Raw genomic sequence first — 13,840 nt, 5'->3', positions numbered from 1 at the left:
TATCTCTCTCCTTTTTGTTCCTATAGCCTTTTGTTTATGTTGTTTTTGGTTTTTCTATCTCTTTTCTTTCTCTCTCTTTTCTGGGGTCCGACTTGCTGTCTTCTCATTTTGCTCTGCTCTTTTGGATACAGGGGGTTGCTGTTTTTCTGATGTTTCTGGGTGCAGTGGGCATCTACTATTCTGGCAGGCAGGCTGTGTTGTTTATTGTTTATCCTGATCAACTGTTCTCGTGCTAAACTCTGCTTTACCATAGTCCTGCCTGTTTATATCTGGTAATATGATTATCTCCTGTTTTGTATGGGCATAATTGTGCGGCGTCGGATCCTGCTTATTTTTCTTATCAAAAGAAACCTTTTCTAATCCTGTGGTTCTTGTGTACCAACTGCATCCTTGAGTTGTGGGATATCTTTGGGGAGGCGGGTATACGTATTTTATGGGCGTCATTGACTTGCTTATTGACTTGATTGACCGCCACTACTTTGCTGGCCGACCGTGATGGTCTGTAGGCCGTAGCCTGTAACTGTATTGTGGAACAATAAAGGTTTTATAAAAAAAAAAAAAAAAAAAAAAAAAAATGTAATAAAACTTAATGGTTCTCACTAAATTGCTGATCTCGAACTCCATTTGTGCATACCACTGTCTTACAGATAAGCTAAGGGATAGTGCACCCGCAGTTTTGGTGTCAGAAGTCAGATATGAGATAAGATAACATGATAAGATTGGAGGTATTGTTTGATAAACATTTTCTCCCTGGTATGGATTCTGTCTATATTCTCTAATAATCCATAATTTAAATAAAATAATATTCCCTGGTGTGGATTCTGTCCATATTGCCTAACAGTTCATTATGCTGTTTCCATGTATCAATGGGGTGGAATGAATGTTGAATGATTGAGAGTGACTTGGACTTAATGCATTACTGGATTTGTTGTTTGAAGAGTGCAGATTTGTGTTAATCATGAATAATATTGCATGTGATATTTTTAAATTTTTTTGAGTTGTAAATGTATGGTTTATTAGGTGGTTTAATTACTGTGATATTGGTGTTTTTGATGTATCTGTGAGTTGGGATTATGTTAATTGATGGTTAAGGTATTCGGATTTGTCACAGTCCAAGATCTCGAAATATAATATTGATCTTGGTTGTAGAAAAGTGTGGTTTGTGAGGCGCGGCAAACACATACATTCTCTTCTTAAATTCCTTATTAAGAAGAATTTTCAAACTTTAGATTAAAAGTGATTAACTTAGATTAGTGTTTTTTATTCTTTGGTGCACATGATTAAACACACTAATCGAGGGTGGACTCCCGCTGGACAGGAATCTGATTTAGCGTGAATTATTGTGACTAACTGGTGTACCGGAGGAACTGGTTCAGTTTCTATCAGTTGTGGGATTGTTTTTCATATCTTTCCAATTTCCTTATTTTACTCAGGTTGAGCAGACAAGATTGTGTTTGTTTATCTGTGTGTGTTTGGTGGCAAATGGCATTGTGTTGATTTTTATTCAGTGAAGAGTTGAACCTAGAGTAGTGATGTGATTGGTGAGATGGCATCAATAGTCACACTGTCATTTGTAGGTTTCTGCTGTAAAATGTGTTGGTTGATTGTTTGTTTATTTTGTGAGTTGTTTTGGAATATTTTCAGTGAGAATAATGGGTGATGCATTGCAAAAGCCTAAAGTTGCCAGTGTTTCTGAAAGTTCTCCTGTATTCGAAATGATGATGGATGTCAGACTTTATACATATGTGTGGTTAAAAGATTAGCATTAGTTCATTTATTGAGACATAGACATGCATTTTTCTTTAGAGGGTTCTTTTACTTCCTGAAAGCTTGAATTCTTAAGATATGCAATATGTGACATAAAGCTGCTACCTAGAGCTAAACAATTTGAATCATTAAATTATTGGAATGGAATAGGCATAGCAAAGGAGAGAAATAATATGAAGAAGCAGTTTAGAAATCAATGAGTCATTGTTTAGAATCCAACTGGGACATACAGAAAAAGCATGGAGTGAGAATACAATGTAAGATGGGAGGGTAATGCCTGCGGTAAATAATGAATCAGACAAAAAATAATTGCTGATTCTAAAAATGAAAATCTGCTAAATTCTAGACCTCCATTTCATACAGAAGATGTCCAAAGACAAACACTGCAAGTACCTGATATGGGTACGAGCGAACCAAGCATGAATACACACAATATAGCAGCGCTTGGTACTGCAAGTGCTCCGCCTAACAGTGCTTTACCAGCTTTACTATGTCCTAGTGAGATTTCAACTGCTGTGGATACAGTTGTCTCTGCTGTTGAAGCTCTAGCTACTACACCACCTGCGAAGAGAGGAATTAATATTGCTAATTTGAATACTGAATTTGAGGAAAACTTGCAAGGTACAATAGACACAAAATATTGCTTCTGTATAATTCAGATGTATTGAGATATTTAATCAGGGAAGCAGAGAGGTGTGCAAAAGAAGCTCATCATGATCATGAAGATTTACCAAAAGAAGGTGTTACAGATTTACACAAAACAAGGAGCTTGCACCTGGGTCTAATGACTCTGCGAGCCTATATTTAAAAATTAATTGATTACATAAAAGACTGGAAGGGTATGAAAAACTATAAAGATAAATGAAAGAAGAAAGCTAGTTCAAAAAAGAAAAAGATTGAGCAGAAAAAAATGGAGGAGGTCATGAGTGAGCCTGAAATAGGATTGGTTTTGACAGCGTTTACTTTGTGAAAGGGGAATGGAGGGAATTATGTGCATGTGCTTGGTCCAGGGGTGATCTCTATGCTTTCACCATAAATTTTCAATAATTGAGAGAGGACCCAAACAGATGGTAGACTGAGTTAAATAGACTAGTGACTATTTTAAAAGTGCTCTGAGTTGATTTGGATATAATGTTTGAGATTGTTGTTCCTAAAGTTTTATGGTCAAAATCCATAGCGGCTGTTGTGTGGCCAACAGTAGAACAGGCAAGAGGTCAGCCAGATAGTGACACAACTGTTGTGATTATGGAGAAATACATAGCAGTGATAGATCATTTTAAACAAAAAGGGCCAGAGAAAGATATGAATTAGACAAAAATAATGGGAGCCACACAAGAGCTGAAAGAGTCAGTGCATGCATATTATGGGAGGCTTATGCAGAAGAGCCAGCAAGAGAGGGTGTTAGTGTATTTGTATTGGCTTTCTATTTGGATTTGCATCCAGAATTATGCTTGATTATCCAGCAGAGTGTAATGTGTTGGCAGACCAAGAGTATTGATGTGATAGTTACTGTTTTGATACGAAGCAGAAAAAGATCAAGGAGAAGTTGATTACTGCACAGAAAAAACAGATTCAGAAAGGTGGTAAAAATCAGATGATGGATTCAGATATGGATTTTGTGTCACCTGCAGGCTCTTGTGTGAATGTGAATTTGAATTTTAGAATCCAAGCACCACAAGGTGTTGCAATGAGGAGTGATATGATACCAGTAAAAGCCATTGAGGGGTTGTGAACAATTCTGGAGTGAATGCGAATGTCAATTGTTAAAACAAAGAGCACTGTTTGTAATTTTTGCTGGAAAATTGGCCACTGGAAGCAGAAATGTAGCGAGAACTCAGATCAAATCCCAAATGAGGTTGTCCTCCAGATGCAGCAGAGTCCAAATCATATGACATACATTGGGCCAGTACACAGTGTCCTAGCTCAACAGACACATATGCAAAGTGTGTAAAATCATGGACAGTTCTATACCATTATGCCTGTTGCTCTGGAATTACAGCAAAACATAAGGAAAAAAATGCCATTCAACCCATGGTTCAACAGATTCCACTGATTCTGAGCAAAGGATTTTCCTTCGTGACAAATTCACAATGACGGAGTGGGGAGGCAGATTGCATACTTGGTGCAGTCCTAGTTATTCACCAAAGTGGCCCATATATAAACTGTGAGGTGAATGGTCACCCCATTTAACTTTTGATCAACACTGATGGTACCCGCTCGATGATTTTCTCCATGGATATTTCAAACCTACCCCGTTTGGGGAAAAAAATGCAAATTGTAATAACCATCAATAGACACATTGTTAATCAAGTTTCAGCAAATATCCCAGTTAAAATATTTTGATCTGTGAATGATGATCACCAATTCATATTGTGTGATTCGAGCTCTGTTAATTTACTTGGCAGAGACTTGGGGCGTGGCCAACTTTCTAAGATGGCGGATGCATAAGCGGAGAGCTCCAGTGCCAAGCCATTTTATCCTGAATCATTTGCAAGTAGTGACTTCAATCTGACACTACAAGAAAGTGCCAGACCTACTATCTGTCTCCGGGAGTGTTGGGTTGGAGTTACTATTGAACGGCCTGCGGGACAGACATGTGGTTGCATGACCCAGCCACCTGAGTGGGCGAGGTGTAGGCCCTCGGAGTCGTGCCCCGGTAAAAAGTGCATCGGCTTTGGAGTTCAAAACTGCATGTGGGCTCAGCACACACTTCTGTGGCAGCATCCATGCTTCTGCGCAGATCCCCTTCCCCCACCAAAGACGCTCTTTCGAAAAACTGACTTGAAGGAGCGATGAAGGGGGCGTTGGCCTGCGCCCAGGCTTCCTAGTAAGGCTGCCTAGACCTGTGGTGACTGAGGGTGACCGTCGACCCCAGGGGTGGGGGCTGCATCCTGCACGGGGGTGAATGCCTGAAGCGTCGAGGTTGAAAAACTTCCTACCCAGTAAATAGTGGCGGCGCCCATGTGGGCCTCTGAGTCCTGGTCTGCCCCTGCATTGTCCAACTGATCGCCCCTGTTGGAGAAGCTCGGCGGAGAGACAGGATGGAGACGACGACGAAGGTGCAGCTGGCCTATGACTAGGTCTGCACCTCATGCTGCCTGGACTGGCAACTGAAGTGAGCAGCTGTTGCTCTCTGCAGCGGACCACTCAAAACATCATGAGTATCGGTGTGTGGCCAGGACACGGCGGACCGCCTGGAACTGCGAACAGCCTTTGTCCCGGTAAGAAGCAACTGCGCCCGAGGGGAATGTTGTAAGTAGATTAGGTAGGCAGCAGGACACGTCTTCTGGTTATTAAGATGGGTTTATTAAGATAGTACAAGATAGCACAGCAGAGCAGTAAACCTCACAGCTGACCAGACCATCAACTGCCAAGGCTGGAATCTCCACATAGAACTACTAAATCCAGTGCTGCCACTGCTAAGTCCTGCGGGCTGTACAAAAGGGGGTGGTGATGGACGGAGCATCTGAACCAATTAAACACTCACACCCAGTCAAAAGATCTGGGTTTGATCCATCACCGTTCTTTAGCCCACTCTGCCACCCCAGTTGAGACATGGCTATATGCAAATCAGTCTGACCCTGTGCCTCATGGGAACAGTCCAGCCGAACTGCCAAGCCATGCCTTCCTTGGACCGGAAACAAGCTTCCGAGGACCGGTTTCTGGCATTCCAGCCGTCTTCAGCCCGGCTTGCTTGAATCCAGTGGCAAAGTGAGCAAGGGACTCACGTCTGAGCATACCCTGCCACACTTATGGCGGCCAAAGCGGTACAAAAGGGGGTGGTGATGGACGGAGCATCTGAACCAATCAAACACTCACACCCAGTCAAAAGATCTGGGTTTGATATCACCGTTCTTTAGCCCACTCTGCCACCCCAGTTGAGACATGGCTATATGCAAATCAGTCTGACCCTGTGCCTCATGGGAACAGTCCAGCCCGAACTGCCAAGCCATGCCTTCCCTGGACCGGAAACAAGCACCGAGGACCGGTTTCTGGCATTCTAGCCGTCTTCAACCCGGCTTGCTTGAATTCAGTGGCAAAGTGAGCAAGGGACTCACGTCTGAGCATACCCTGCCACACTTATGGCGGCCAAAGCGGTACAAAAGGGGGTGGTGATGGACGGAGCATCTGAACCAATCAAACACTCACACCCAGTCAAAAGATCTGGGTGTGATCCATCACCGTTCTTTAGCCCACTCTGCCACCCCAGTTGAGACATGGTTATATGCAAATCAGTCTGACCCTGTGCCTCATGGGAACAGTCCAGCCCGAACTGCGAAGCCATGCCTTCCCTGGACCGGAAACAAGCTTCCGAGGACCTGTTTCTGGCATTCCAGCCGTCTTCAGCCCGGCTTGCTTGAATCCAGTGCAAAGTGAGCAAGGGACTCACGTCTGAGCATACCCTGCCTCACTTATGGCGGCCAAAGTGGTACAAAAGGGGGTGGTGATGGACGGAGCATCTGAACCAATCAAACACTCACACCCAGTCAAAAGATCTGGGTTTGATCCATCACCGTTCTTTAGCCCACTCTGCCACCCCAGTTAAGACATGGCTATATGCAAATCAGTCTGACCCTGTGCCTCATGGGAACAGTCCAGCCCGAACTGCCAAGCCATGCCTTCCCTGGACCGGAAACAAGCTTCCGAGGACCGGTTTCTGGCATTCCAGCCGTCTTCAGCCCGGCTTGCTTGAATCCAGTGGCAAAGTGAGCAAGGGACTCACGTCTGAGCATACCCTGCCACACTTATGGCGGCCAAAGCGGTACAAAAGGGGGTGGTGATGGACGGAGCATCTAAACCAATCAAACACTCGCACCCAGTCAAAAGATCTGGGTTTGATCCATCACCGTTCTTTAGCCCACTCTGCCACCCCAGGTGAGACATGGCTATATGCAAATCAGTCTGACCCTGTGCCTCATGGGAACAGTCCAGCCCGAACTGCTAAGCCATGCCTTCCCTGGACCGGAAACAAGCTTCCGAGGAGCGGTTTCTGGCATTCCAGCCGTCTTCAGCCCGGCTTGCTTGAATCCAGTGGCAAAGTGAGCAAGGGACTCACGTCTGAGCATACCCTGCCACACTTATGGCGGCCAAAGCGGTACAAAAGGGGGTGGTGATGGACGGAGCATCTAAACCAATCAAACACTCGCACCCAGTCAAAAGATCTGGGTTTGATCCATCACCGTTCTTTAGCCCACTCTGCCACCCCAGGTGAGACATGGCTATATGCAAATCAGTCTGACCCTGTGCCTCATGGGAACAGTCCAGCCCGAACTGCTAAGCCATGCCTTCCCTGGACCGGAAACAAGCTTCCGAGGAGCGGTTTCTGGCATTCCAGCCGTCTTCAACCCGGCTTGCTTGAATCCAGTGGCAAAGTGAGCAAGGGACTCACGTCTGAGCATACCCTGCCACACTTATGGCGGCCAAAGCGGTACAAAAGGGGGTGGTGATGGACGGAGCATCTGAACCAATCAAACACTCACACCCAGTCAAAAGATCTGGGTGTGATCCGTCACCGTTCTTTAGCCCACTCTGCCACCCCAGTTGAGACATGGTTATATGCAAATCAGTCTGACCCTGTGCCTCATGGGAACAGTCCAGCCCGAACTGCCAAGCCATGCCTTCCCTGGACCGGAAACAAGCTTCCAAGGACCTGTTTCTGGCATTCCAGCCGTCTTCAGCCCGGCTTGCTTGAATCCAGTGCAAAGTGAGCAAGGGACTCACGTCTGAGCATACCCTGCCACACTTATGGCGGCCAAAGTGGTACAAAAGGGGGTGGTGATGGACGGAGCATCTGAACCAATGAAACACTCACACCCAGTCGAAAGATCTGGGTTTGATCCATCACCGTTCTTTAGCCCACTCTGCCACCCCAGTTGAGACATGGCTATATGCAAATCAGTCTGACCCTGTGCCTTATGGGAACAGTCCAGCCCGAACTGCCAAGCCATGCCTTCCCTGGACCGGAAACAAGCTTCCGAGGACCGGTTTCTGGCATTCCAGCCGTCTTCAGCCCGGCTTGCTTGAATCCAGTGGCAAAGTGAGCAAGGGACTCACGTCTGAGCATACCCTGCCACACTTATGGCGGCCAAAGCGGTACAAAAGGGGGTGGTGATGGACGGAGCATCTGAACCAATCAAACACTCACACCCAGTCAAAAGATCTGGGTGTGATCCATCACTGTTCTTTAGCCCACTCTGCCACCCCAGTTGAGACATGGTTATATGCAAATCAGTCTGACCCTGTGCCTCATGGGAACAGTCCAGCCCGAACTGCCAAGCCATGCCTTCCCTGGACCGGAAACAAGCTTCCGAGGACCTGTTTCTGGCATTCCAGCCGTCTTCAGCCCGGCTTGCTTGAATCCAGTGACAAAGTGAGCAAGGGACTCACGTCTGAGCATACCCTGCCACACTTATGGCGGCCAAAGTGGTACAAAAGGGGGTGGTGATGGACGGAGCATCTGAACCAATCAAACACTCACACCCAGTCAAAAGATCTGGGTTTGATCCATCACCGTTCTTTAGCCCACTCTGCCACCCCAGTTGAGACATGGCTATAGGCAAATCAGTCTGACCCTGTGCCTCATGGGAACAGTCCAGCCCGAACTGCCAAGCCATGCCTTCCCTGGACCGGAAACAAGCTTCCGAGGACCGGTTTCTGGCATTCCAGCCGTCTTCAGCCCGGCTTGCTTGAATCCAGTGGCAAAGTGAGCAAGGGACTCACGTCTGAGCATACCCTGCCACACTTATGGCGGCCAAAGCGGTACAAAAGGGGGTGGTGATGGACGGAGCATCTGAACCAATCAAACACAAACACCCAGTCAAAAGATCTGGGTGTGATCCATCACTGTTCTTTAGCCCACTCTGCCACCCCAGTTGAGACATGGTTATATGCAAATCAGTCTGACCCTGTGCCTCATGGGAACAGTCCAGCCCGAACTGCCAAGCCATGCCTTCCCTGGACCGGAAACAAGCTTCCGAGGACCTGTTTCTGGCATTCCAGCCGTCTTCAGCCCGGCTTGCTTGAATCCAGTGACAAAGTGAGCAAGGGACTCACGTCTGAGCATACCCTGCCACACTTATGGCGGCCAAAGTGGTACAAAAGGGGGTGGTGATGGACGGAGCATCTGAACCAATCAAACACTCACACCCAGTCAAAAGATCTGGGTTTGATCCATCACCGTTCTTTAGCCCACTCTGCCACCCCAGTTGAGACATGGCTATAGGCAAATCAGTCTGACCCTGTGCCTCATGGGAACAGTCCAGCCCGAACTGCCAAGCCATGCCTTCCCTGGACCGGAAACAAGCTTCCGAGGACCGATTTCTGGCGTTCCAGCCGTCTTCAGCCCGGCTTGCTTGAATCCAGTGGCAAAGTGAGCAAGGGACTCACGTCTGAGCATACCCTGCCACACTTATGGCGGCCAAAGCGGTACAAAAAGGGGTGGTGATGGACGGAGCATCTGAACCAATCAAACACTCACACCCAGTCAAAAGATCTGGGTTTGATCCATCACCGTTCTTTAGCCCACTCTGCCACCCCAGTTGAGACATGGCTATATGCAAATCAGTCTGACCCTGTGCCTCATGGGAACAGTCCAGCCCGAACTGCCAAGCCATGCCTTCCCTGGACCGGAAACAAGCTTCTGAGGACCGGTTTCTGGCATTCCAGCCATCTTCAGCCAGGCTTGCGTGAATCCAGTGGCAAAGTGAGCAAGGGACTCATGTCTGAGCATACCCTGCCACACTTATGGCGGCCAAAGCGGTACAAAAGGGGGTGGTGATGGACGGAGCATCTGAACCTATCAAACACTCACACCCAGTCAAAAGATCTGGGTTTGATCCATCACCGTTCTTTAGCCCACTCTGCCACCCCAGTTGAGACATGGTAATATGCAAATCAGTCTGACCCTGTGCCTCATGGGAACAGTCCAGCCGGAACTGCCAAGCCATGCCTTCCCTGGACCGGAAACAAGCTTCCGAGGACCTGTTTCTGGAATTCCAGCCGTCTTCAGCCCGGCTTGCTTGAATGCAGTGGCAAAGTGAGCAAGGGACTCACGTCTGAGCATACCCTGCCACACTTATGGCGGCCAAAGTGGTACAAAAGGGGGTGGTGATGGACGGAGCATCTGAACCAATCAAACACTCACACCCAGTCAAAAGATCTGGGTTTGATCCATCACCGTTCTTTAGCCCACTCTGCCACCCCAGTTGAGACATGGCTATATGCAAATCAGTCTGACCCTGTGCCTCATGGGAACAGTCCAGCCCGAACTGCCAAGCCATGCCTTCCCTGGACCGGAAACAAGCTTCTGAGGACCGGTTTCTGGCATTCCAGCCATCTTCAGCCAGGCTTGCGTGAATCCAGTGGCAAAGTGGGCAAGGGACTCATGTCTGAGCATACCCTGCCACACTTATGGCGGCCAAAGCGGTACAAAAGGGGGTGGTGATGGACGGAGCATCTGAACCTATCAAACACTCACACCCAGTCAAAAGATCTGGGTTTGATCCATCACCGTTCTTTAGCCCACTCTGCCACCCCAGTTGAGACATGGCTATATGCAAATCAGTCTGACCCTGTGCTTCATGGGAACAGTCCAGCCCGAACTGCTAAGCCATGCCTTCCCTGGACCGGAAACAAGCTTCCGAGGAGCGGTTTCTGGCATTCCAGCCGTCTTCAACCCGGCTTGCTTGAATCCAGTGGCAAAGTGAGCAAGGGACTCACGTCTGAGCATACCCTGCCACACTTATGGCGGCCAAAGCGGTACAAAAGGGGGTGGTGATGGACGGAGCATCTGAACCAATCAAACACTCACACCCAGTCAAAAGATCTGGGTGTGATCCGTCACCGTTCTTTAGCCCACTCTGCCACCCCAGTTGAGACATGGTTATATGCAAATCAGTCTGACCCTGTGCCTCATGGGAACAGTCCAGCCCGAACTGCCAAGCCATGCCTTCCCTGGACCGGAAACAAGCTTCCGAGGACCTGTTTCTGGCATTCCAGCCGTCTTCAGCCCGGCTTGCTTGAATCCAGTGCAAAGTGAGCAAGGGACTCACGTCTGAGCATACCCTGCCACACTTATGGCGGCCAAAGTGGTACAAAAGGGGGTGGTGATGGACGGAGCATCTGAACCAATGAAACACTCACACCCAGTCGAAAGATCTGGGTTTGATCCATCACCGTTCTTTAGCCCACTCTGCCACCCTAGTTGAGACATGGCTATATGCAAATCAGTCTGACCCTGTGCCTCATGGGAACAGTCCAGCCCGAACTGCCAAGCCATGCCTTCCCTGGACCGGAAACAAGCTTCCGAGGACCGGTTTCTGGCATTCCAGCCGTCTTCAGCCCGGCTTGCTTGAATCCAGTGGCAAAGTGAGCAAGGGACTCACGTCTGAGCATACCCTGCCACACTTATGGCGGCCAAAGCGGTACAAAAGGGGGTGGTGATGGACGGAGCATCTGAACCAATCAAACACTCACACCCAGTCAAAAGATCTGGGTGTGATCCATCACTGTTCTTTAGCCCACTCTGCCACCCCAGTTGAGACATGGTTATATGCAAATCAGTCTGACCCTGTGCCTCATGGGAACAGTCCAGCCCGAACTGCCAAGCCATGCCTTCCCTGGACCGGAAATAAGCTTCCGAGGACCTGTTTCTGGCATTCCAGCCGTCTTCAGCCCGGCTTGCTTGAATCCAGTGACAAAGTGAGCAAGGGACTCACGTCTGAGCATACCCTGCCACACTTATGGCGGCCAAAGTGGTACAAAAGGGGGTGGTGATGGACGGAGCATCTGAACCAATCAAACACTCACACCCAGTCAAAAGATCTGGGTTTGATCCATCACCGTTCTTTAGCCCACTCTGCCACCCCAGTTGAGACATGGCTATAGGCAAATCAGTCTGACCCTGTGCCTCATGGGAACAGTCCAGCCCGAACTGCCAAGCCATGCCTTCCCTGGACCGGAAACAAGCTTCCGAGGACCGGTTTCTGGCATTCCAGCCGTCTTCAGCCCGGCTTGCTTGAATCCAGTGGCAAAGTGAGCAAGGGACTCACGTCTGAGCATACCCTGCCACACTTATGGCGGCCAAAGCGGTACAAAAGGGGGTGGTGATGGACGGAGCATCTGAACCAATCAAACACTCACACCCAGTCAAAAGATCTGGGTGTGATCCATCACTGTTCTTTAGCCCACTCTGCCACCCCAGTTGAGACATGGTTATATGCAAATCAGTCTGACCCTGTGCCTCATGGGAACAGTCCAGCCCGAACTGCCAAGCCATGCCTTCCCTGGACCGGAAACAAGCTTCCGAGGACCTGTTTCTGGCATTCCAGCCGTCTTCAGCCCGGCTTGCTTGAATCCAGTGACAAAGTGAGCAAGGGACTCACGTCTGAGCATACCCTGCCACACTTATGGCGGCCAAAGTGGTACAAAAGGGGGTGGTGATGGACGGAGCATCTGAACCAATGAAACACTCACACCCAGTCAAAAGATCTGGGTTTGATCCATCACCGTTCTTTAGCCCACTCTGCCACCCCAGTTGAGACATGGCTATAGGCAAATCAGTCTGACCCTGTGCCTCATGGGAACAGTCCAGCCCGAACTGCCAAGCCATGCCTTCCCTGGACCGGAAACAAGCTTCCGAGGACCGATTTCTGGCGTTCCAGCCGTCTTCAGCCCGGCTTGCTTGAATCCAGTGGCAAAGTGAGCAAGGGACTCACGTCTGAGCATACCCTGCCACACTTATGGCGGCCAAAGCGGTACAAAAAGGGGTGGTGATGGACGGAGCATCTGAACCAATCAAACACTCACACCCAGTCAAAAGATCTGGGTTTGATCCATCACCGTTCTTTAGCCCACTCTGCCACCCCAGTTGAGACATGGCTATATGCAAATCAGTCTGACCCTGTGCCTCATGGGAACAGTCCAGCCCGAACTGCCAAGCCATGCCTTCCCTGGACCGGAAACAAGCTTCTGAGGACCGGTTTCTGGCATTCCAGCCATCTTCAGCCAGGCTTGCGTGAATCCAGTGGCAAAGTGAGCAAGGGACTCATGTCTGAGCATACCCTGCCACACTTATGGCGGCCAAAGCGGTACAAAAGGGGGTGGTGATGGACGGAGCATCTGAACCTATCAAACACTCACACCCAGTCAAAAGATCTGGGTTTGATCCATCACCGTTCTTTAGCCCACTCTGCCACCCCAGTTGAGACATGGTAATATGCAAATCAGTCTGACCCTGTGCCTCATGGGAACAGTCCAGCCGGAACTGCCAAGCCATGCCTTCCCTGGACCGGAAACAAGCTTCCGAGGACCTGTTTCTGGAATTCCAGCCGTCTTCAGCCCGGCTTGCTTGAATGCAGTGGCAAAGTGAGCAAGGGACTCACGTCTGAGCATACCCTGCCACACTTATGGCGGCCAAAGTGGTACAAAAGGGGGTGGTGATGGACGGAGCATCTGAACCAATCAAACACTCACACCCAGTCAAAAGATCTGGGTTTGATCCATCACCGTTCTTTAGCCCACTCTGCCACCCCAGTTGAGACATGGCTATATGCAAATCAGTCTGACCCTGTGCCTCATGGGAACAGTCCAGCCCGAACTGCCAAGCCATGCCTTCCCTGGACCGGAAACAAGCTTCCGAGGACCGGTTTCTGGCATTCCAGCCGTCTTCAGCCCGGCTTGCTTGAATCCTGTGGCAAAGTGAGCAAAGGACTCACGTCTGAGCATACCCTGCCACACTTATGGCGGCCAAAGCGGTACAAAAGGGGGTGGTGATGGACGGAGCATCTGAACCAATCAAACACTCACACCCAGTCAAAAGATCTGGGTATGATCCATCACCGTTCTTTAGCCCACTCTGCCACCCCAGTTGAGACATGGCTATATGCAAATCAGTCTGACCCTGTGCCTCATGGGAACAGTCCAGCCCGAACTCCCAAGCCATGCCTTCCCTGGACCGGAAACAAGCTTCTGAGGACCGGTTTCTGGCATTCCAGCCATCTTCAGCCAGGCTTGCTTGAATCCAGTGGCAAAGTGAGCAAGGGACTCACGTCTGAGCATACCCTGCCTCACTTAT

The sequence above is a fragment of the Lissotriton helveticus genome, chromosome 7 (genome assembly GCF_964261635.1).
Source record: "Lissotriton helveticus chromosome 7, aLisHel1.1, whole genome shotgun sequence".
NCBI lineage: Eukaryota > Metazoa > Chordata > Amphibia > Caudata > Salamandridae > Lissotriton > Lissotriton helveticus.
Note: the sequence above shows the minus strand (reverse complement) of the source record.